Source organism: Dasypus novemcinctus, chromosome 14 (genome assembly GCF_030445035.2).
Source record: "Dasypus novemcinctus isolate mDasNov1 chromosome 14, mDasNov1.1.hap2, whole genome shotgun sequence".
Taxonomy (NCBI): domain Eukaryota; kingdom Metazoa; phylum Chordata; class Mammalia; order Cingulata; family Dasypodidae; genus Dasypus; species Dasypus novemcinctus.
In genome coordinates, this window is record NC_080686.1 from 5,108,117 (window position 1) to 5,133,053 (window position 24,937).

Here is a 24,937-nt window from a genome sequence, read left to right on the forward strand (position 1 = left end):
CTGCAGACCTCTTCTCAGAATGTAGCAGCAGATAGTTTTATTACACTCAACAGTGGTGTTTCTTTAAAATTTTCAGTTCAAGCTCATGGACCCCGGAAATCTTCACAGGTCCCTGCTTAAGAATTCCTGTTCTATAGTGATTTCATCATGCTATGGAAACAAAGAAGTTTCCTCACTTCTGGTATGCCAGTTGAAATTTCTGGACAAGTAAATTATTTCCTTTCTACCACTTTACTCCCTTCTACTGCTGCCATCATTAAAATAAGGGCTCATGCAAAAAGAACTGAGCCTAAAAATTTTTTTAAATGCACTAGCATATTTTCATGCAAAAACAGCCCCTAGTAAAACAGCTGTAATTATAAACTTAAATTAGCAATGTCTAAATTAACTGAAGAACGTAGCCTTTCCTGGCCCAAAATTTTACCTTTGGCCCTGTTTATTCATAGCCTTACTTTTAGGAAACACAAATTCTCTCCATATGAAATTGTTTCTAGCAGACCTATCTCTGGGAATAAATTGAAAATTGATCACTTATTATCACACCATGACATGACCCGATTTGAAAAACCTTAATGCATTATGCCAAAAATTACCTTCAACAAGTAAAGGACAGCTTTCCTGTCCCACATGACAGATACTACTTTAATCATCTGTCACCAGGATAACAAGCCCACTGGAAATGACATAAACAAAAGACAGCCCTAGATCCTCATTAAAAGGAACCCTGCCAAGTACTTGTAACTTCTGACAATGCAACTTAATTACATAGTGTTGAGTCATGGGTCCACATTATGCAACTGAAAAAAACGCATCAGACTCCTGGACTAATTATGGAGACTTAAAAATCAGACTAGCCAGGAAGGGAAGCATTAGATTGTAACTACTGACCCTGAGCTCAAGATCAGCTTCATTCAGGCCCTGGCTCTTTTCCCATCTGAACTGAACCACAGAACATTCTCTCCCAAAAAGGATAAGGCAGTTCTCAGAACAAAAGTCCTCAGAAAGTCATTCCCTACCCTGAGAACAGCAAGCATGGTACTTTTCCACCCCATATCTTGTTGCCCCTTTCCAGCCCTGCCCAACTCCACCAATTCTAAAGGTACTCCCCAGCTCAGTCAGATGGGCTTAAGTCCCAGACCCAACTACCAAAACTTTCCGAACAGCTCACATGGACTGTCCTTCCCTAGGCTTTCCATGACAGTCCCCATTTACTAGGTCAGGCTTTAGTCCATGATCTTTCTTCCCTGTTGCTAAACCTCAGCATTTTCTTGCAGTACATGGATGACCTCCTCCTATGCAGTCCATCATTAGAATTCTCTGTCAAACACATTATCTCTCTTCCCAACTTTCCTGCAGATAAAGGATATCAACTTTCCCCTGGTAAGGGTCAGATTTTTACCTAAGGTCATATATCTTAGACTATACCTAACCCCTACTCACAAAGGTCTAACTCAGCAAGGAAGAAAGCTTATCTCTGAAACCCCCCTGCCCACAACTAAGTCTGAATTACTATCCTTTCTAGTGCTTGCCAACTTCTACCATCTCTGGGCATCTAATTTCAGCCTTATTGCCAAACCCCTCTATCACACAAATGCAGACAACCTCCATGAATACCCCAACACATATCAATCCCAACTCCATTCAAGCATCTACAGAAGCTCTGTTCACTGCACCAGCCTTAGCACTGCCAAATCTAGACAGGCTTTTCCATTTATGCTTAGAGGTGAGGGGAGGGTAAGTCTTAGGACTCCTAAATCAAAGGTATGGACCGGACCCCCACACAGCTGCATACTTCTCAAAACAGCTAGACAAGACTATCACAGGGTGGCCTCACTGTCTCTGAACTCTAGCAGCTGCTATCATACTTGTTTAGGAAACCATAATATTGGTGCCCTTCCAAACCATCCAGGTATACTTCTGTCTTCCCTACTTTCACACCAAGCTATTACAATAATCTCTAATACTCATGTACAAGCCTTACATGCCAACATACATCAAAACCCTAACATTACTCTGCACCAGTGCGCCCTCCCTTAACCCTGCTACCCTATTCCCCAGGCCTAATACAAACATAAATGAAAAAGCCCCAGAACATAACTGCCTAGAAATACTTGATCACTTCATCAACCCACTTTCCAATATCTTGGATCTTCCCCTGCCCGAACCTTTCCAAACTGGTTCATCAATGGCAACTCCACCAAAATTGGCAACTCCACATAGGCAGAGTATGCAATAGTAACCCTAAGCAGAGTCTTAGTTTGGGCTCATTACCACCAGGCAAAACTTCACAGCAAGCAGAACTTATAGCCCTCACCAGAGCCCTAACTATAGCCCAGAATTTCACAGTCAACATATATACCAACTCTAAATATGCATATCATATCATACATTCACACGCTCTGTGGAAAGAGAATGGGTACCTAACCACTAATGGATCTTCCATCGTCAACTGCCACCTGATTCTGAAATTCCTTCAGACCTGCCTCAGCACACAGCGATCCTTCACTGTAAGGGGCACCAAAAACAGAACAACCCAACTGCACACAGAAATCATGGCAGACCAAGAAGCAAAACTACAAGCCACCAAAACCAAAAACCCAATTTGTGCACTCTCACCAATGCTACTAGCATTGCACCTAAGCTCCCTAACCTATGCTTTAGAATAAACACATTCTTTACAGCAGGCTAGGGCAAAAATCAATAATGGGTGGATTTTTAAAGACAATAAGATAGTGCTACCCAAACAGGAAAAACTAGATATCCTCATTTCCTTAATAACCACGTCCATGTCAGCCCTAAGCCACTAACTGAGCTGCTTTCCCACTTCATTGCTCTTCCCGACCTTCACAAAATTATGTAAGAAACCTCAGCATCCTGTCACATTTGCCGGAAAACTTCACCCGAAAAGCTGCTTCAGAAATTTCATATTCCTGCTCATCAAGCACACAGATACACAGACAAGATTGGTAGGAAGGTTTCACAAATATGCCCCTAGTAAAATGGGTGAAGTACTTGTAAGTCTTCATTGACACCTTTTCAGGTTGGATAGAAGCCTTCCCTAGCACCTCCAAAAAGGCCAACACTATAACCAAAGCTCTAGTAGGTGAAATCATCCCCCGATTTTTCTTCCCATATCATTACAATCCGATAATGGTGCCACCTTCATATCCCAGGCAACCCAAGGAGTATGCACTGCTCTTAATCTTACTTACTTTTACTTGGAAATTACACGTTCCACATCTTAATCATCAGGCAAAGTAGAACATATGAAAAGCCTAATCAAAGCACACCTCACTAATGATCAAAACTCAAACCACCTGGATAGAACTTTTACCTGTTGTACTCCTCAAACTCTGCTCTGTCCCTCATAAACCCCACCTCCCCAACCCCTTTGAAATTATGTAAGGTTGACCTTATGTCTTAGGAAATTTCCTCCCTCCACCTCATTCTTAAGTGATTGCCTCCCCATTTTAAACCAAACTTGACACATACTTAGACAACAAGTCCAAGTAAATCTACCTTAACTGTCAATAGAGCTCATATCCCCAAGGTTCACTCCAGGAGAGAGGTCTACCTAAAAGTCTTACTTCTTAACCCTCTCCAGCCCTCATGAAGTGGACCCTATCTAATCTTACTAATTACCCCCACAGCAGCTAAACCAGCCAGTGCCTCATCTTGGATTCACTCTTCCTGACTCAACCATTTGCCACAACTTCCAGAAACTGATCCAATCTCACCTTTCTGGCTTCCCCAGACCCTAAGAAACAGACCTGATCACTACATCTGTGAAGCTTAAGAAAACCTGAAACTGTTATTTTGCAAACTTCTGAGTGAAACCAATTCTATTTCAAACTCATATGTCCACAACATGTTGGGTAGCTATAACTGTTTACTTTCTGTTAACGTTTACCTTCTTTCTCTGTTTGATTTTTGTTTTATTTTTTTTGCCATAGCAGAGTACACCTGCCTCCATTGTGTTCACCCTGCAACTACTCCTTTATCTGGTGGCACCCAATACCATAAGGCTCATGCTTACAGTGCTCTTCAAAAATTTATCAATTCTATTCCAAGAATTATAAATTTCCTGCCAAACCCCCATTTGCATTTCCCAACCATTGCTGTGCATCTCTGACCTCCAAGCTCCAAGGATATCTCCTCCATTTCACCCCCATCCAAATTCATTACTTCTCTTTTGTCTGTGTAATACTCCTCTACCATGATTAATCTAATCCCCCTTATTTTGACCCTGCTTTTCCTAACACAAAACCATGCCACCCCAACTTCTCCAAAAACCCGGGTAGCTCCAATACAAAATCTCCTCAATGGCCCTGTATTTAGAATGTACTCTGAATCTAACTTCAGCCTGCTAAATCAAACAAACCCCTCTCTAGCCCAAGATTGCTGGCTATATCTCTCACTGTCCTCTTTGCCTATATGGCTTTCGCCACACTTCTCATCACTGGATTAACATCCCATCACTAACATATTCTAAACAAGTGGAACACATCTTCAAAAAAAGAGCTGGCACCCTCCTAGGTAATTACCCTACTGCCACTGCTGATCAAGCATACAAACTATACAGCACCTACATCAAAAACCTCACTAAATTCTCCCTATCGGTACCCTTATCATATGACAACTGACAGACAACACCCCCTTCTCACAAAAGCCCCTGTATGTATCTCTCGCCATATGCACTCACATGGAAATCCAGATAGATCCTTACCCCCTGCCCTCTGCAACACCATTCTGCCACCACAAAACCACCTATTTGCTCTCTGGAAGCAAATGGCAAATTCATACAGCCAGTCCGTTTCTGAGGCGGCATACAACTTACCATCACCACACCCAAAACAATACAGTCCAATTTCTGTCAGGGCTGTCCCAGCACCAGACAAGGGTTTTTTTTTCCCACGGCAACTGGATAGATGAACAAACCAATTGCCTCAAACTTTCCTTGTTTTCCAACACCTGCTCTGCATATCACATAGACCTACACAAACATTTCATTTTTTATCATCTGTCCCCTAACCCTAGTCCTCAAACCTACAGCCATTAACAAGAACTACCTTAGCTGGAACCATCTCAGCCTGGGAAAGGGAACCTCTACACCAATGAACACAAACACTCTAACACCCATTCTCCATACACATATCTGCCTGTCTACATGGGCAAGGAACCTTTTTCCTTTGTGCACAGCTGCATACCTCTGTCTCCCTATAAATTGGACAGGAACCTGTACCTTGGTGTTCCTTTCCTAAACATGAACATAGTCCCAAACAATTAAAACCTGCCAGTCCCACTAAAAATGCTATTAGACCCAAATGAGCCACCTCCCTATTCCCCGATCTGGTTACACTAGGAATAGCTACTGGAATAAGCACTAGCATTGGAGGATTAACTACTTCCCTTTCCTCCTTCCAAACATTGTTTCAACACCTACAGGAAAGTTTAGATGTTATTTCCAAAAGTTTCATACAAATACAAGACCAAGTAGATTATCTGGCAGCAGTCATTTTGTAAAACCAATAAGGTTTAGACCTCCTAACCAGGACCCTTCCTGTTCTTAGAGGAAGAAAGTTGCTTCTATATTAATCAATCAGGGATAGAGATGCAACAAAAAAAACTAGCTGACCAAACCTCCAAAATCTGCCAACACTCCTCCAGTCTGCCAACACTGGGGGCAATGGTCCCCAAACCCACCTTGGGTCTCACTGTTAATTCCCATACTCACCCCACTAATAACTCTTCTTCTTTTAATATCAGCAGGACCATATATTCTCCAAGCTATAATGCAGTTCATTCAAACAACAGTCTGCAACATCAACCAGGGTGATGTGGACAACCTCCTCCTAAGGCATGAAATTCAATATGAGGCTTTAACCCCTAAGTCACGGTCACACCTCAAGAGCAAAGAAAAAATAACTCCCCACTCCAACCCTGAACAACAGAAAGCAGCCAGAGGATATCACAGCCTCTCTCCCCATCCTCCCTTGTTTCTTACCAAAACAGGAGTTAGGAATGTTAGATTGTAACTACTGACAGTGAGCTCAAGATATGCTCCATTCTGGCCCCTGCTCTTTTACCACCCCTGCCAAAACACAGAACATTCTCTCCCCCAAATGATAAGGCAGTTCTAAGAAAAAAAAGTCCTCTGAAAGTCATTCCTTACCCTAAGAACAGTGAGCATGGTGCTTTTCCACCCTGTATCTTGTTGCCTGTCACCAACCACCCCCTCCATCCCAAACTCTGCCAGTTCAAAAGGTACTCCCCAGCTCAATCAGATATACTGAAGTCTCGCTTCATTCCCCTGCCATGCTGGTGATCTAATAAACTTCTCTGCCTGAATTTTGGTCTGTCTCTGAGCCTCACTGAACTGGGATCTAACAGGAATTAGACAATATCACAAAATAGACTACTTATTCCCAAGGTGACAAATCAAGTCGTAACATAAATAAGTCCTCGCTTAGACTGTACCTTACTAATAATTTTAATGCATAGTATCTTTATATTTCCCTATGCTTTGTTCTTCCACTGGTCTAGAAAGACAATGCCACTGTCTGCTTCCCCAAAGCCATTTCAAAAGAAGGTAACCTTACAGACTACTGGAATTGTCATCATAAACCATGATCTATGCACATTGCATGGGACAACATTGATTTACCCATAACAAATTTCTTCCTTTTTTTTTTAAAGATTTATTTTTTATTTATTTCTCTCCCCTCCCCACCCCACCCCACCCCCAGTTGTCTGTTCTCTGTGTCCATTCGCTGTGTGTTCTTCTGTGTCCATTTATATTCTTGTCAGTGGTACTGGGAATCTGTGTCTCTTTTTGTTGTGTCATCTTGCTGCATCAGCTCTCCCTGTGTGCAGTGCCACTCTTGGGCAGGCTGCACTTTTTTTGCACAGGGTGGCTCTTCTTACAGGGTGCACTCCTTGCACATGGGGCTCCCCTATGCAGGGGATACCCCTGCATGGCACGGCACTCAATGCACACATCAGCACTGTGCATGGGTCACCTCACCACACAGGTGAGGAGGCCCTGGGTTTGAACCCTGGACTGCCCATGTGGCAGGTGGATGCTCTATCAATTGAGCCAAATCCACTTCCAACAAATTTCTTTCTTTTGCCAAATGCTTCAGTCTATTTGGATCAAACTGTGCCATTTGTTTCATATCAAATATGAATTCTAGACCCATGGTCCTCTTTACTCTGCTTTAAGCTTTCTTGAAACTCTACCCCTGTAACCAAGAATTATGACTTAACAAAAGTTTATGATAACTGAATCATTATATAGATGCTTTTTTCCTTGTTAGTATATTATAGAATAGCCCAAAGCTAATACCTGAAATTATTGAAAGTGCCTAGATCAACCTTGCTTCTTTTTAGTTCAAATGAGGCTCACCCCTGTATGTACTTATTATTGTGATGGTTATTCCAGTCTAACCTTATCTTTGTTTATGGTTATTTCAAGTCTAGGCTCACCCTTATGTATACTTAATATTGTGGTGTTTATTCTAGATTAACCTAACCTTTATGATTATTTGAAAACTAGGCTTGTATATATTTACTATTGTGATGGTAACCACTCCATCCTCCCCTCCATTAAAACCCTAAATGCCTCAAAATCATGGAGGCAGATTTTTGCGCCCTTGATAGACCAATGATCTGTTTCCTAGCCTAGCAAATAAACTTTCTCACTTGGAACCCCAGTGTCTCAGGAATTGGTCTTTAAAGTGTATTGGAAGGAAAGAACCTGCATTTGCTCAGTATCAACCATACTATACATACAACTGGTTGAGAGAATTGTAACAATATCATAGAAGAGTTTGGAAAACTTGCTATAATAGTCCACTTACCAAGTTCCCTTAACAATGCAAATCCACTGTCAGGTTTAGGGGATTGGATCTGCAAAAGATTTGCAACACAAATAAATTTTGGTTAGCTCTACATTTGTACTCTGAATACCACAGAACCTCAGATACTAAGGATTCTCAGTAATGAATTTATAAACAACATCACCTTGACTGTATTTAGCTTGTTCTGCCAGGCAATATTTTTGCTTTGTGGAAATTTTATCAGATATTTGCCTGGAGAGTAAATTCCTTAATAGTTGATAAATATCTGGGTAATGTGCACTTCGTCTCCTCACAGTCTCTTAGAAATTTATAATAAATCTGAAACTTCTCACTGGAATACTCCCTTCAATCTACAGTCTCAGACAAAACAGGATTTACTCAGGGAGTTAATAATTCTGAGTTTGCCTCTTTTTTTTTTTTCCCCATGAACATTTTTTTTTATTGACTTTGTAATAATATTACATTAAAAATATATATGTGAGGTCCCATTCATAGTCAATTGACTCATAGTCAATGGTCCACATCATGGCCCATACTCTCCTCCATTCCATCCAGTGGGCCCTGTGAGGATTTACAATGTCCGGTGATTGCCTCTGAAGCACCATCCAGGGCAGCTCCATGTCCCAAAGACGCCTCCACCTCTCATCTCTTCCTGCCTTTCCCCATACCCATCAGCCACCATGTCCACTTTTCCCAATCCAATGCCACCTCTTCTATGTGGACATTGGATTGGTTGTGTCCATTGCACCTCTATGTCAAGAGGAGGCTCAGATTCCACATGGATGCTGGATGCAATCCTCCCACTTTCAGTTGTAATCACTCTAGGCTCCATGGTGTGGTGGTTGTCCTTCTTCAACTCCATCTTAGCTGAGTGTGGTAAGTCCAATAAATCATATTGTAGGTGCTGGAGTCTGTTGAGGCTCAGGACCTGGCTATCACATTGTCAGTCCAGAGATTCAAATCCCCTAAATATATCTTAAACCCCAACATTAACTGCACCTCCAGCACATTAGCATGAAAGTCTTATGAAGGAAGATCCCATCTGAGTCCAGATTCATCACACATAAACACCATTTCCAAAGAGGGGCCATCTGACCTGGTAGTTAACCCCATCGGCCATGACCATAACTCCCATGGGTCTCTTTAGCCCTCAAAGGAACCAATATCTGGGGGTTGCATCTGCTTTATCTGTCTCTCTGACTCTGCTCAGTTGTGCATGAGGGCAATCCTTCTGCCAGTCTCCAGACTCTTTTTTAGAAACTCGTAGCCATATAAACTCATTTCTCCTTTCCATTTCCCCCTTACTTTAGGTCAAACAGCATTTTAAAGTCATGTTATTTTATGTAGACAGGGATATTCTGCTGATCCGCATTTAACCTTCCGTTTAAGGTCATTTTCCAGTTGCATCATCAGTTGGTAGTTGATAGTGGTCCCTCGGTGCCAGGGAGGCTCATCCCCGGGTGTCATGTCCCACGCTGGGGGGAAGGCACTGCATTTACATGCTGAGTTTGGCTTCGAGACTGGCCACATTTGAGTAACATGAAGGCTGACAGAAGGAAATTCCCAGGCACAATGTTGCTCTAGGCCTTGTTCTTATTTTAGGCTTATCAGCTCACAAGCATAGTCATTAGCATCAGGGGCTCACTGTTGAACCCTCACTCCCTCCCAGTCCCCGCCGCTGTTCCTGGGAGACTGTCGCTGCTCCCCTAGGGACCACGACAGAGCATCACTGGCCAGGAACCCAGTACCCCCCCTGCTGTGGTTTTTAATTGTTGCCACTATGAGTATATCCAAACATTACCCTGGACATATGTTCTGTACAGCTCCCTGTCAGCCATATATCACCTGTCATTTGTATCCCATACCAGTATCCCTCCATTGCCATTGTTGAAACACTCTGTGATCCAGAACTCCCTGAAATTTGAAGCCCAATATAATGTCATGGTCCCTTACTAGGGAATGTGAGTTTGCCTCTTTTAGCAGATTTCTGCTACCTTGGCTTGGGGTTAACACAAATGAAAACAGCAATCACAATAGGAGAAATTACTGAATCTACTGCTAGAGCTGCAGCTGCACAGCAAGTCATTTGATTTATTAGTTAACCTTGTTTTAGATGATAGCATTGCCAAATTTTTTACTTATTAGCTGAAACAAGGAGGCATTTTTGCCATTGCCAACCTTGACTGTTGTACCTGGGTACACATTTCTGGGGAAGTTGAGACACAATTTCATGAAATAATTAAATATACCAGATGGCTTAAACAGGTAAGGCCTTTCTCAAGGCCCTGATTTGATTATGTTGATTTCAGTTGGGTCAAATCATGGGTCCTGGGCTTAGGAGTATACCATTATGTAGGCAGTCGGGTCTTTTATCACTCTAGTACTCATTATAGTCTCCCTGGTATACTGTTTTCTCTCAAGGGTTTTGAATGTGTGTCCCCAGCAACTTGTGATTTCTTTATGTCTGTGATCATTTGCCCAGCAAATGATTTCTTTATGTCTAGGATGACATAAAAATGATGACCATGGATACACTGGCATCATGACAATCTATGAGCCCAGCATGAAAATAACCTACTCCAAGACCTTTGGCAGTAACTGAAAATGGGCTCAACACCTCACATTTTGATCACAACTCTAAATGGCTGACAGCCAGATCAAACTGGGGGAAATTGTTAAATAAATTAAGTAGATCTTAGGTGGAGACCTTCATGCTAATCCTTACATTAGCAAACTGTAGCTTAACTTAGTTCTTAGCTCTTGTAAGTGCTCCTTTCCTGAGAACCTGAAACATAACAACCTGCCATAACTTGCCAGGTTCTTTCCTCTCTTCCTTCTCCAGGAATTGTGATCTGTTCTGTTTGTTTTTGTGCAGAATTTTGTCCCCAGCTCCTATGATTTGTTTAAATTCTCTTCCTCACTCAGTGCCCCATTTTCCTTACACTTTTCATTTCTGGGACTCTCCTGTCTAGCAGCAGTTCAATTCAACCCTTCCCCTCCATTTTTCTCTGTGAGGCTTTTTTTGCCAAAAGTTTCTGGCCCATTAGTTTATCCTGACTCTGAGAGTCAGACAGGGTCATTCCAGGAAGGTGGGACTCCCAGAAAAGTCCATTCTGCATTTAAGGACTTCCACTAACAGTAACTGGATTGAGTGAGTGCACCACTCAGTCACAGCCATTCTGCTGCGATTTTACCTCCCACCCCCCTAAAATGGGGGCCTTTTATTTTCAGCATTCCTCAGCAGCTTGTTTTCAGCACTGGATCTCTGTGGGCTTCTGTCTCTGTACCTGGATATGCATGGAGTTCTGACTCACTGCTGTGAGTTCCTCTAAAATCTGCTTCCCTGGTGAGAGGGATTCTGGCGGTTTGCTGCCTCTGGAGAACTCCCAAGTTTTGCACAGGACCATTTGAGAGGGAAGGGAAAAGGACTTGTAGGTGTTAGTTTCCTACCTGATATTTTTCTCTTTCTTCAGTTCAACATTTGTGGAGTTCTTCTCCAATCTCTACCATTCTCCAGAGTATCTGGGGTGGTTTTTTCACGGTACCGCTTCCGTCGCTGTGTTGATGACGTCACCCCTCCACCTTTGAATTTTTTTAGAGGTGGGGAAGAAGCAGTGGCCGCCGGAGGCTCTGAAGGCAAGGAGAGGGAAAAACAGGTGTAATACAGGGGCGTTTTCGGGCTTGGGAATTGTCCTGAATGTCATCCAATGCCTGATATAGGGCGTTATAGATCTTGCCATCACCTACGGAATTGTGCGGGAGAGAGTGTAATCCATGCTCAGTGGCAATACCCCATAATGCGTTTATCAACTGCAATGAACGTACCACACTAAAGAAGGGTGTTGTTCATGTAGGAAAATGTGGGAGGTATGGGAGCGGGGCATATGGGAATCCCTACATTTTTAATGTAACATTTACGTAATCTAAACGTCTTTTTAAAATTAAATATATATATATTTTTTAAGGGAAAAAAAGAGGTACAGGAGAGTGAATCCAGGACTTTGTACGTGGGACGCAGGCGCTCAACCACTTGAGCTACGTCAACTCCGTCATTGATTTTCTTTTCTAACTTTATCTCAAGTTCAAAAAATAAAATAGACAAAAGGCAGCTTAACAATTTATGGAAGCATTACTACAAAAAAATTCTGTCGAGTCACATTTATCTTATTTAATCCTGAAAACAAGCTCAATTGTCTCTCTAGTAAGATACATAAATGGCTCACCGTTCTCCGGGGGCTCCGCTGGGCGGCGGGAGGCGGAGGCGGGACACGTCGGCGCCGCCACAACCCCCGCGGCTCCTATTCCCACCTCCGTGCTTCTTGGGCTGAGTCCTCCCGCAGCCCCGGCGGCGCCGGGAGCCTTCCCTCGGCCTGGCCCCGTCCTCTGTCGCCCCCTTGGCTGTGCCCGGCGTCTCCTCCCGCCGCGGAGATGGCGACGCGCTCCGGCCGGGAGAAGCCTCAGCAGCTGAACCACCAGCACCAGCTCGTTCTGTCCACGCTGCTGAGGGAGGGCGAGGACCGTGAAGACTGCGAGGCCTAGGGGACCGCTGCTGTCGCCGCCCTCGGCTGGGGCCTCCTGCGGCCCGGCCTTCCCGCTCCTCGCGGGCTGTGTCCCGCCGGCCCCGGGCTTGAGAGGAGGGAGGGCGGCCGGCGGGCGCTGGGCTCCTCGGAGCGGCTCTCACCTCCGCAGGCGCCGTCACTGGCTCCAGCCTCCCCTCCTGCCCCGCTAAGAGGAAGAGCCGGGCCCGCGTCTCGGTACTTGGACTTTCTCTAAGCTCGGGCGCTCACTGGGCCGGGGCCCAAGCCCGACTGGACGCGGACGCGGCCGGGGCAGTGCTAGGGTTCAAGGATTGTTCTCTTCCCATCTCTGCTCACTGGCAGCTCCATAGGTGGGGACACCCTTAGATCTAGTGCCCTGCCTCAGCCCTGCCTTGGGACCCCGTCCTTCCTCTCAGTGCTCGGATGCTTGGTTTTCCAGGTGGAGCCCTACCACCTGCCCACCTGCCAGCTGCCTGAAAGAGGATGGTGGTCTTTTTTGGTGGGTTGGAGTGTTATTGAGTAAAGTAATTGGTGAAGTGCCATTGTTGTATATAGAGTTGAGGAATAAAAAGGATAACCTTGCAAAAATGTCTAACTCCTGCCCTCACTTCTGTGGATCGGCTTGTGAGGGCACGGCCTTGCAGGAGAATATAGATAACTCCTGCCCCCTGTTTCTGTAAATCAGTCTGTGAAAACATGGCCTAGTAGGAAAATATCAAATTAGTGACTTCTCCCCGGCTTCTGTAAATCAGACGGCATCCTTGCAGCTGCATTATGCCTCTAACTCCCCTGCTTGCAAAATTTCACCTAGCAAACCATTAGCCAATGAACGAAAGTTATGCTGATCCCACCTGAAATTCTATATAAACCGATGAAAACTGAAAAACGGGGCTCAGAATTTGGAGATTAACTCTTCTCTGGGCCCATACGTAATAAATCTGTTCCTCCACTTGTCCTGAGAGCTAATTTTGGGTCTTTCTGTGGTTCAGAACTCCTGACTTTGCTGCAACATTTGGTTCCCTGCCTGGGAAACCCAACTGAGCTGGCCCTTTGACCCTCCAGTTTGGCACTGGCAGGTGCAGCTGGCGGAGATCTCCACATGAACAAGGTGGCACCACCTGTCCCCTTGACGGGCCTTCTTCCAGGAAAGGATCCCTGTAGGCCATGTCCTCCACCCTGGCCTGACTCTGTGGACAGGTGGATTAACAACATCAGGAAACATCGGAAAGGTAAAGCCCCGGGGTTCTGAGTCCCAGTCACACCCCACTCTGGACAGAAGGGGAGACTGATCACCTCCCAAAATCTCGAGATTTGAGATTCCAGGATAGGGCAGTCCCTTGGGTGGGACCGTGTAACCTCTGAGTGAGTGAATGAATGGGGACTGCAGAGGCTTGCCTCTCCTGATCCAGTCTGTGGCTCCATGGCCTGTGCGAGTGGGCCCCAACCTGAATTCCACGGTTACATCATATGGCATAATGGCTAATCCGTCCTCTCCATGGATGCCTTAGCTAAGATGAGACTAACTTCTCACTAGAGAGGTGGACAGGCAGGCATCTGAGTGGCGTTGTGAGGGGACCCCCTCCATTGTTTGTCCTGCAACACCAGTTCAGGGATGGGATCATCACAGTCCAAACACATAGTCTTAGAGTGTATGTTTAAAAAAATCTTCAAGAAAGTTTTTTCTGGGGATTATGGTATCTGCATGTTCTCTGGACCTTGTGTGAGTTGGAGTGGCCCATGTTTGGTGTAGACTGGCCCTCAGAAGAACCCTAGATGTAACCAAGGTTCTGCAGTTTGGCAGGCAGTCACTGAAGTCCCTGGCCACCCCGAATACTTTACCTACATCAATTCCTGGTTAAAAATTGCCCAAACCCTGCCCCCTTAGGTTCGATTCTGTATTGAAAGGAAGGGTCAGAGCAGGGTTCTAGTAGCTCAGATGGTCAGACCTTGAAAGTCTATTTTCTACAAGGACCTCTGGAGGAAGACACTTTCCCCTGCCATATGTTCCAGTCATTCCAGGGCATCTCCCTGCCCCAGAGCCTCCACAGGCAGATCTCCCAGAGACTCCTCCACCTTCAGTCTCCCCGGGCCCATCAGCCTCCCCCAAGGGGGAGTCTTGAGACCCCTTTGACAAGAAAACTTCAGTCCACACAGCCTGCACTTCAGATGCCCCTCTGTGAAACACAGAGTCCAGCCCAGATCAGTGCAGATGGGACTGTCCTACCCAGGAGGCCAATCCTGTTTTATCAGCCTTTCACAACTACAGATCTTTTAAGCTGGAAGCACTTCGTATTCAGAAAAGCTTCATCCTTTTATTGACCTCATGGAGTTCATTTTCCAAACCCACCACCCCACTTGGGATGATTGCTGCCAATTCCTTGTAACCTTGTTCAATATGGAGGAGAGACACCAGATCCTCATGGAGGCCAGAAAGTGGTTGTGAGAACAGGCCCCCCCCCCCCCCCGGTGTCGTGGAGCCAGAGGAGTGGGCCTGAGAGGCAGCACCAGAAGCCCAACCGGCTTGGGACTATTTTTTAAAAGATTTTATTTATTTTATTTATTTATTTCTCTCCCTTCCCCGCCCCCCCCCCCAGTTGTCTGCTCTCTGTGTACATTTGCTATGTGTCCTTCTGTGTCCTCTTGTATTCTTGTCAGTGGCACCAGGAATCTGTGTCTCTTTTTGTTGCATCCTCTTGCTATGTCAGCTCTTTGTGTGCGTGGCACCACTTCTGGGCAGGCTGCACTTTCTTTACACTGGGTGGCTCTCCTTACGGGGTGCACTCCTTGTGTGTGTGGGACACCCCTGTGTGGCATGGCACTTCTTGTGCACATCAGCACTGCATGTGGGCCAGCTCATCATGGGTCAGGAGGCCCTGGGTTTGAACCCTGCACCTCCCATGTGGTAGGTGGATGCTCTATCTGTTGATCCAATCCACTTCCCAGCCTGGGACTTTAACACAGATCAGGGGCGGGCTGCCCTTCAGTGGGTTCGAGAAGCGTTCCTCAGAGGGGTATGGGAAGAAGCGAGGAGGCCCACAAACATGTCCAAAATGGCCTCCATCACTCAAAAGCTTGAAGAACCTCCAGAAAGTTTTTATAAGCGACTTTACAAAGCCTTCAAGATTTACACCCACTTTGACCCAGAAGCCCCAGAATGAGAATGTTCAATGCAGCTTTCTTTGTACAGGTGGCACTGGACATGAAACAAAAACTTACAAAACTGCTGAGGGGAAAACAAAAAGCAAATGAAACAGCAGGTCTCCCTGTTAGCAACAGCCTTAAAAATCCAGACCCAACCAATTGAGAAATTCCACCCCAAAAAGGGGGGAACACTTCACCCTGGACCTCCCCACTGCTACCAGTACCACCTGGGGCTGCCTGGTTTACGTGTTTGGATTTAAAGGACTCAATTAACTTGGACTCAGCTCCCACAGAGCTTAAAATTTTAAAAAAACAAAAAACCATAAAAACTCCCCCACCTCTTTTCCTAAATTCTATATTTTCCTGCAGACCAAAAATGGAACTCTTGGGTGTAACTGTGCAAAAGCGACAAGAAGGTGTGTACCGGCCACCCCGGCCTCCAGGACAGGTCACTTCTGTGCCCAGATCAAACCCTGTTCACAAACAGCAGCAGTTTTGTCAGAAATGAGAAGAGACTTACTAAGTGTGCAGTCACTGCAGCTAAATAAGTAATGAAGGCAGCTCCCCTACCTAGGGGGTGGTCTGCACATCAAGCAGAACTCTGGACACTGATTCAAACCCTACGACTGGCCACCAGGCAAATGGCAATCATTTGCACTAACTCTGAGTATGCATTCGCTACTGTACATATCCATGGAGCAATTTATAAGGAGAGGGGACTCCTAACTGCAGGGAAAAAAAAAAAAAGGAAAATCCTTCAACTATTGAAAGTGATCTGGAGGCCAGACAGGGTCACAGTCATGTGCTGTTAGGAGTATCAAAATAAAGAATGCAGTTGCTGGGGAAAATGCACTGGTCTATGGGGTGGCTCGACAGGCACCCAAGGGGGCCCTCAAGCTGCAGCCCCACCACTAGTGCCTCACCTGTCCCTTTTAAAACAATGTATTGAAAGGCTGAACTGTACCTGGGGGAAGGAGGAGTGGGTTAGGAAAGGGAGGGACACCAGACCCCAGAGCGGGGCTGGTTACTCCCAGATGGCCGGGTCTTCATCCCAGAGGAGTCCACCTACAACCTTGTTCAAAAATACCACCAGCTCATCCACTTAAAAAAAAAAACTGCTTTAAAGGCCCTGCTCAGAAAATATTGCTACATTGCCCAGATGACCTCACAGTGCACCACTGTTGTCAATTGGTGCCAAACCTGTATGGAGAGCAATCCTTCCCAGGATCCCCAGGCCCCAGCTGGCATCCAACACACAGGAACTGCCCTTTTAAAAACCTTAACAATGGACTTTGCAGAAGTGAAACCAGGTCAAAGGTATAGGTACTTTATGCACAACTCAGGAGAGTTCCAGAGACAGATAAAGTAGATACAACCCCGGATATTGGTTCTTCTGAGGGCTACAGGGACCCACAGCTTCTATGGTCATGGCAGATGGAGTTCAGTGACATGTCAGTTGGCCCTACTTTGGAGTGTGTGTTTCTGTTTGATGGAGCTGGACTCAGTTGTGATCTTTGTTCACAAGCCTCTCCTGTTACTTTTACCAGAACTTTAGTTGGTGCTGGGGTTTAATATATACCCAGGGGACCTGAATCTCTGGACTGAACATATGATAGTCAGGCCCTGAGCCTCAACAGACTTCAGCTCCTACACTCTGGTTTATTGGACTAACCCCCTCAGCTAACATGGAGGTGAAGAAGGTCAACCACCACACCAGAGAGCCAAGAGTGCCTACAACTGAAAGCAGGAGGATTGCAGCCAGCATCCATGTGGAAGCTAAGCCCCCTCTTGATATAGATGTAGAGTGGACACAACCATTCCAAGGTCCACAGGATGGGGAAATAAAGTATGGATTAGAGTGAGCTTACTGATAATCTATTCATTAACTATTGTGATTAGTAATCGAAGAAAATGTGGCATGATTTGGAGAAAGTGGCCATGGTGGCTGCTGGGGGTAGGGAATGGGAGGAAGAGATGTGATGTGGGGGCATTTTCAGGGATTGGATTTGTCCTGGGTGGTGCTGCAGGGACAGTTACCAGACATTGTATGTCCTCCCATGGCCCACTGGGTGGAATGTGGGAGAGTGTGGGCCATAATGTGGACCATTGACCATGAGGTGCAGCGGAGCTCAGAGATGTGTTCACCAAATGCAATGAATGTCTCATGATGATGGAGGAGATTGTTGTTATGGGGGAGGAGTGGGGTGAGTGGGTTGGGGGTATATGGGGACCTCATATTTTTTTAATGTAATATTAAAAAAATAAATAAAGACAAAAAAAAAGCGAAGCCCAATATATTGCCAGGTTCCATTAATAGTAAAATGGAATATAGTGATGAGTTTAAAGGTTAGATATAGAATACATATTAATTTAGAAAAATTAAGGTAAAAATAAATTGGGGTATCAAAAAATTTAAAAATGCAAAAGCTTTGTTTTTTGATGTTTTGCCTTCTGTCACTGCAATAAGTGTTGCCCTGTATGCAAATTGGCAAGGCAATTACTTCCGTCTTAACCTCAGTGTCTGTGTCTTTTCTTTTTCTTTTTTTCCCTAATTATTAAGCTTATTTTCACAGAAGTTTTAGATCACAGTAATTTATATATACAATATACAGTACTCCCACATATCCAACATAAAACCCTTTTCCCTTCCACAGCAATAATCTTACATGGTCATACTATATTTACTGAAACTGATGTACAGATATTGAGACAATAGCTTTCAAACAAGGTAACATTTGGGTTTACATTGTGGTTTATATTTTAGACTATACAATTCTCTAAATTTTTAGTTATCTTATGTTTTACATTATGGTTTACATGTTAGCCTATCATCCCCTATACATTTTTGGTGTAATTTAACATGTCTTATATCCATCCTTGAGTAATATTGTGGAACACTTCTATTGCCCACACAGTTACATTGATTCCATCTACTCAATACCTCTTTCCCCCTCCCCTCAGGGCCCAAAGAAACACTCCATCTTCATTGTTTGAAGTGCAATGTTCAGACATACTTGCAACAGTTTGAAGGTTTGACAGGCTCAATACATTGGGAGTCACCATTTCTCTCGAGAGATACAATTACCTCTATTTGAGAACATCAGTCCTCCCCAGGATGTGGGTATACTTTCACTCTCATTATAAGGGTCTCTGTCCAATGATACAATCCACTATGGCAAAATGAGCACTCACACACTCCCAAGAGGCCTGTCCTGTGGGCTATGATGTGGACCATTGACCATGAGTTGCAGTGATGCTCAGAGATGTATTCACCAAATGCAATGAATGTGTCATGATGATGGAGGAGAATGTTGCAATGGGGGGGAGTAGTGGGGTGAGTGCGGTGCGGGGTACATGGGGACCTCATATTTTTTGAATGTAATATTTTTAAAAATGAATTAAAAACAAATAAATAAATAAATTTTTAAAAATGAAGCCTGTCCTGCATCAGATTATCCCCTTTAAGCATCTTAAACAGGTAACCTTCCTTATTATATTTTTGAAAAAGTTTTCTCAGCATTATACTCTCAACTAAATACCTGACAATCTCCTATGATTGTGTGTTCCCCCACCCTCCCCCCAATTTCTTAGGCAATATTACCCATCCTCCCATGCCCAGCTGCCCTCAAGCCTGCAAAGCCCCACCCAAAGGTAACCCTATGCCCCCATTTTATCCCTTCCTTGTACAAATACTTACCTCCACCTTATCATCTATTTCACCCATGTAGGTGTCAGCTTACATCCTTCCTCTTTCCCCCAATTTCCCTTAAATCGATCATCCAGTCTCTAGCTCTCTGAGACAGCTTGGTTTACTTATTTCATATCATTGAGGTCATGTAGTATTTGTCCCTCAATGCCTGGGTTGGTTCACTCAATATAAGGTTCTCAAGATTCATCCATGTTATCACATGTGTTTGTAGTGTATTCATTCTTAAAGCTGAGTAGTATTCCATTGTATGTATATACCACATTTTATTGATCCATTCATCTGTTGATGGGCATTTGGGTTGATTCCAACTTCTGGCAATAGTGAACAATGCTGCTAGGAACATTGGTGTGCATATATTGGTTTGTGTCCTTGTTTTCAGTTCTACTGGATATATACTCAGCAGTGGAATTGCTGGGTCATTTGGCAAATGAATAGCTAGGTTTTTGAGAAACAGCCAAACTGTCCTCCAGAGTGGCTGGATCCTTTTGCATTCCCACCAGCAATGGATGAGTGTTCCCATTCCTCCACATCCTCTCCAGCACTTGTAATCTTCTGTTTTTTTCATAGCTGCCAATCTTATGGGAGTAAGATTGTAGTTTTGATTTGCATTTCCCTAATAGCTAGAGATTTGGAGCATTTTTTCATGTGCTTTTTAGCCATTTGTATTTCTTCCTTGGAGAAGTGTCTGTTTAAATCTTTTTCCCATTTTTTAAATGGGGGGTTTGTCTTTTTGTTTTCAAGGTATAGGGGTTCATTATATATGCAGGTTATAAGTCTCCCAGCAGATATATGGTTACAAAATATTTTTTCCCATTGCATAGGCTTCCTTTTCACTTTCTTAACAAACTCCTTTAAGGTGCAGAAGGCTTTAATTTTGAGGAAGTTCCATTTATCTGTTTGATCTTTTGCTGCTCATGCTTTTGGTGTGAAGTTCATGAAGCCATTTCCTATTACGAGGTCTTGTATATGCTTCCCTACACTGCTTTCCAAAGTCTTTATAGCCTTGGGTCTTATATTTAGGTCTTTGATCCATCTTTTTTTAAATTTTTTTAAATTTTTTTATTGATTTTGTAAAAATATTACATTAAAAAAATATGAGGTCCCATTCAACCCCACCACCCCCACCCTACCACTCCCCCCCCCCCAGCAACATTCACTCCCATCATCATGACACATCCATTGCATTTGGTAAGTACATCTTTGATCCATCTTGAGTTGATTTTTTTATAAGGTGTGAGTTGGCGATCCTCTTTCATTCTTTTACATATAGATATCCAGCTCTCAAGGCACCATTTGTTGAATAGGCCATTCTCTCCCAGTTGAGAGGGTTTGGTGGCTTTATCGAGTATTATATGATTATATATATGAGGATCTATATCAGAACTCTCAATTCGGTTCCATTAGTCTGTGTGTCTCTCTTTGTGCCAATACCATGCTGTTTTCACTACTGTAGCTTTGTAGTATGTTTTGAAGTCAGGTAGTGTTATTCCTCCAATTTTTTTTTTTTCTTTTTCAATATGTCTTTTGCTATTCAGGTTCTCTTTCCTTTCCAAATAGATTTCATAGTTAGTTTTTCTAGTTCCTTAAAAAAGGCTGTGTTGATTTTTATTGGGATTGCATTGAATGTGTAGATCAGTTTTGGTAGGATAGACATCTTAATAATATTTAGTCTTCCTATCCATGAACAGGAAATATTCTTCCATTTATTTAGGTCTTCTTTGTTTCCTTGAACAGTGTTGTGTAGTTCTCTGTGTATAAGTTTTTACATCTTTACTTAAATTTATTCCTAGGTATTTGATTTTTTTATTTACTATTGTAAATGGTATTTGTTTCTTGATTTCCTCCTGAGCTTGCTCATTATTGGTGTACAGAAATGCTACTGATATTTGTGCATTGATCTTATAACCTGCAACTTTACTAAACTTATTTTGAGTTATAGAAGCTTTGTTGTACACCTCTCAGGGTTTTCTATGTATAGGATCATGTCATCTGCAAATAATGAAATTTTGACTTCTTCCATTCCAATTTGAATGCCTTTTATATCTGGTCTTGCCTCAGTGCTTGAGCAAGTACTTCTAAGACAATGTTAAATAGAAGAGGTGATAGAGGCATCCTTGTCTTGTTCCTGATCTTAGAGGGAAAGATTTTAGATTTCACCATTTTGTAAACGATGTTGGCTGTGCGTTTTTCATATATACTCTTTATCATGTTCAGAAAATTTCCTTGTATTCCAATCTTTTCAGTGTTTTTATCAAGAAAGCATGTTGTATTTTGTCAAATGATTTTTCTGCATCTATAGATATAATCATGGTTTTTTCCCTTCAATCTGTTTATATGGTGTATTACATTGATTGATTTTCTTATGTTGAACCATCTGTGCATACCCAGAATGAATCCCACTTGGTTATGGTGTATAATTCATTTAATGTGTTGTTGAATATGGTTAGCAAGTATTTTGTTGAGGATTTTTGCATCTAGGTTCATTAGAGAAATTAGTCTGTAATTTTCCTTTCTTGTGGTGTCTTTGTTTGGTTTTGGCACTAGGGTAATGTTGGCATCATAGAATGAGTAAGGTAATGTTCCTTGTTTTGATTTTTTGGAATAGTTTCAGCAAGATTGGCATTAGTTCTTTCCGGAATATTTTGTGGAATTCACCTGTGAAACCACCTGGACCTGGGCTCTTCTTAGTTGAGAGGTTTTTAATGACTGATTCTATCTCTTTAATTGTGATTGGTTTGTTAAGATCATCAATTTCTTCTTTCATCAATATAGGCTGCTTATGTGTTCCTAGGAATTTGTCCATTTCCTCTGAGTTGTAATTTTTGTTGGAATATAGTTTTTCAAAATATCCTCTTATGATAGTCTTTATTTCTGTGGGGTCAGTGGTGATATCTCCTTTCTCATTTCTTATTTTGTGTATTTGCATCTTCTCTCTTTTTTTCTTTGTTAGTCTAGCTAAGGGTTTGTCAATTTTATTGGTCTTCTCAAAGAACCAGCTCTTGGTTTTGTTTATCTTTTCAAGTGCTTTCTTACTTTCTATTTCATTTAGTTCTGCTCTTATCTTTCTTATTTCTTTCTTTTCCCTGTGGAGTTACATTGTTGTTGTTTTTTTACTAATTCCTTCAAATGTGCAGTTAGTTCTTCAATTTCTGCTCTTTCTTCTTTTTTATGTATGAATTTATGGCTATAAATTTCCATCTCAGGACTGCTTTTGCTGCATCCCATAAGTTTTGGTATGTTGTGTTATCATTTTCATTAGTTTCAAGTTAGTTACTAATTTCTTTTGAGATTTCCTCTTTGACCCACTGCTTTTCTAGGAGTGGGCTGTTTAATTTCCATATTTTGGTGTCAAATCTGGGCCTCTGGCCCTTGCAGATTTCCAGCTTCACTCCACTGTGGTCAGAAAAATTATTTTGTATGATTTCCATCTTTCTGAATTTATTGAGCCTTTCTTTGTGGCCTAGCATATGGTCTATCTTGGAGAATGATCCATGTGCACTTGAGAAAAATGTATATCCTCCTCTATTCAGGTGTATGGTCTGTTTATGTCTATTAGGTCCAGTTCCTCTAATATACTGTTCAAAGTTTTTGTTTCTTTATTGATTCTCTTTTGAGATGTTCTGTCTAAAGTTGATAGTAGTGTATTAAAGTCTCCCACTATAACCATAGAAGCACCTATTCTTTCACTCAGTTTTTCCAGTGTTTACCTCACGTATTTGGAGGCACCCTTGTTAGGAGCATAAATATTTATGATTGTTTGTTCTTCTTGAAAGATTATCCCTTTCACTAATATGTAGTATACATCTTTGTCTCTCACAATTGTTTCACATTTAAAGTCTATTTTATCTGGTATTAATATAGCTACCCATGCCTTTTTTTGTTTATTGTTTGCTTGTAATATTGTTTTCCAGCCATTCGCTTCAACCTCCTTGAATCATGGGTCTAAAATGTGTTTTTTATAGACAGCATATAGATGGGTCATATTTCCTTGTGCAATCTTCCAGTCTGAATCTTTTGAGGGGTGAGTTTAATTCATTGACATTCAGTGTTATTACTTTCAAAGTATTATTGATGTTAGCCGTATTTTGTTTGGACTTTTGTTTGTCATATTTTGTTTGTTTCCTTCTCTTTTTGTCTTTTTTGTTGCTCTTACACTCTCCTCCAACTCTGCCTCTCCTGTTTTTACTTTCTTTCCACAGAAATCCCTTTAGTATTTATTGAAGAACAGGGTTCTTGTTGGCATACTCTTTTAATTTCTATTTATCTGTGACTATTTTGAACTGTCCATCATTTCTGCATGCTAGTTTAGCTGGGCAGAGTATTCTTGGTTGGAATTTTTTTTTCTTTTAGTACCTTGACTGTACCATACCACTGCCTTCTTGCCTCCATGGTTTCAGATGAGAAATCAGCACTTCATCTTATGGAGCCTCCCTCATATGTGATGGTTCTCTTTTCTCCTGATGCTTTTAGAATTTTCTCTTTGTCTTGAGCATTGGATAATTTGACAAGTATATGTCTTGGGCTATGCCTGTTGGGATTTATGGTGTTTGGGGTGTATTGTGCTTCTTGGATAGGTACATCCATCTCTCTCAGTAGATTTGGGACATTTTCAGCCATTATTTCCTCCAACACCCTTTCTGTCCCCTTTCCCTTCTCTTCTCCTTCTGGGATGCCTATAATACATATGTTTGTGCATTTTGCATTGTCATTCAGGTCCCTACGTCCCAGCTCTATTTTTTCTATCTTTTTAATGATCAGTTCTACTATCTGTTTGATTTCATATGTACTGTCTTCCATGTCATTTAATTCTCTCCTCTGCCTCTTCTAATCTGCTGCTATTTGCTGAGAAGGTATTTTTAATTTCTTGAACTGTGGTATTCATTACCATCATATCTGTTATCTTTTTGCATATGTCTGCAATTTTCTCTCCAAGTGTTTTCTTCATGTTGTTAATCTCTTCCTTTACTTCATTAAATTGGCCTCTAATATATGTTTTGTGATCTTTAAATACTTTTCCGAAGTTCTGCTCCTCTTCCTGGTTTTCAGTTTGTTCATTGGATTCGGCATGCTTTCCTAGTTTTGGTTTGGTTTATAGTTTTTTGTTACTGTCTGGTCATCATTTTATCTTGACAGGTTTAATCAATTCCTTATCTTCTTTGTCTAGTCTTGAGGATTAATTAGTTGTTGTTCATGCATGTGTTATGTCTACTCTTTGTCACTTTGTTCTTCTTACTCTATTTTCTTGTTGCTGGCTAAGTTCACTTTGAAGGAAAATATTAGGGTGGGTAAGCAAAATGAGTAAGAAAAGAAAATGTGTAAATTAGTATTGAAAAGAAAGATAATAATATCAAGAGTGGATAAAAGACAGAAAACAGAACAAAGGGTTTAGAAATAAAAGTCAGACAATTTGGGGGCCAAAGAAAGGGAGGTGGAATATAAGAGAAACAGTAGATGATGGAGGATAGAAAGATGTAGGGGAAAGGGGATAGTGTAGGTGGCCAAAATCAATACATACAGAATAGAGGAAATGGAGGATGAGGGAACACAGCAAATGTGAAGCACTCCCTGCAGCACCTATTATATAAAGAAAATAAAATAAAAAAGAGGAAAAAGAGAGAAAAAAAAAGAGAAGAGGAAAAGGGGGGCAAAGTAAAGGAGGTAAACAAGCAAGAAAAGAAAAAAGAAAAAAG

At 42.5% G+C, this 24,937-nt stretch overlaps 1 protein-coding gene across 3 annotated transcripts in view; it reads right to left on the reverse strand.

The window, feature by feature from the left end:
- LOC101445438 (zinc finger protein 709-like) overlaps positions 1-12,767 on the reverse strand; it is a 116,465-nt gene extending 103,698 nt beyond the window's left edge. For 2 of the 3 annotated variants that reach the window (XM_058275476.2, XM_058275474.2), the window contains exons 1-3: positions 12,083-12,767; positions 11,310-11,489; positions 7,860-7,908 (exon numbers count right to left, since the gene is read on the reverse strand). The gene's annotated coding sequence lies outside the window, so the exon portion shown is untranslated. Of the gene's footprint in view, positions 1-5,734; positions 5,853-7,859; positions 7,909-11,309; positions 11,490-12,082 lie in introns of all 3 variants that reach the window. The other variant, XM_071207803.1, reaches the window with a different exon arrangement.
- Positions 12,768-24,937: the final 12,170 nt, after the last annotated feature.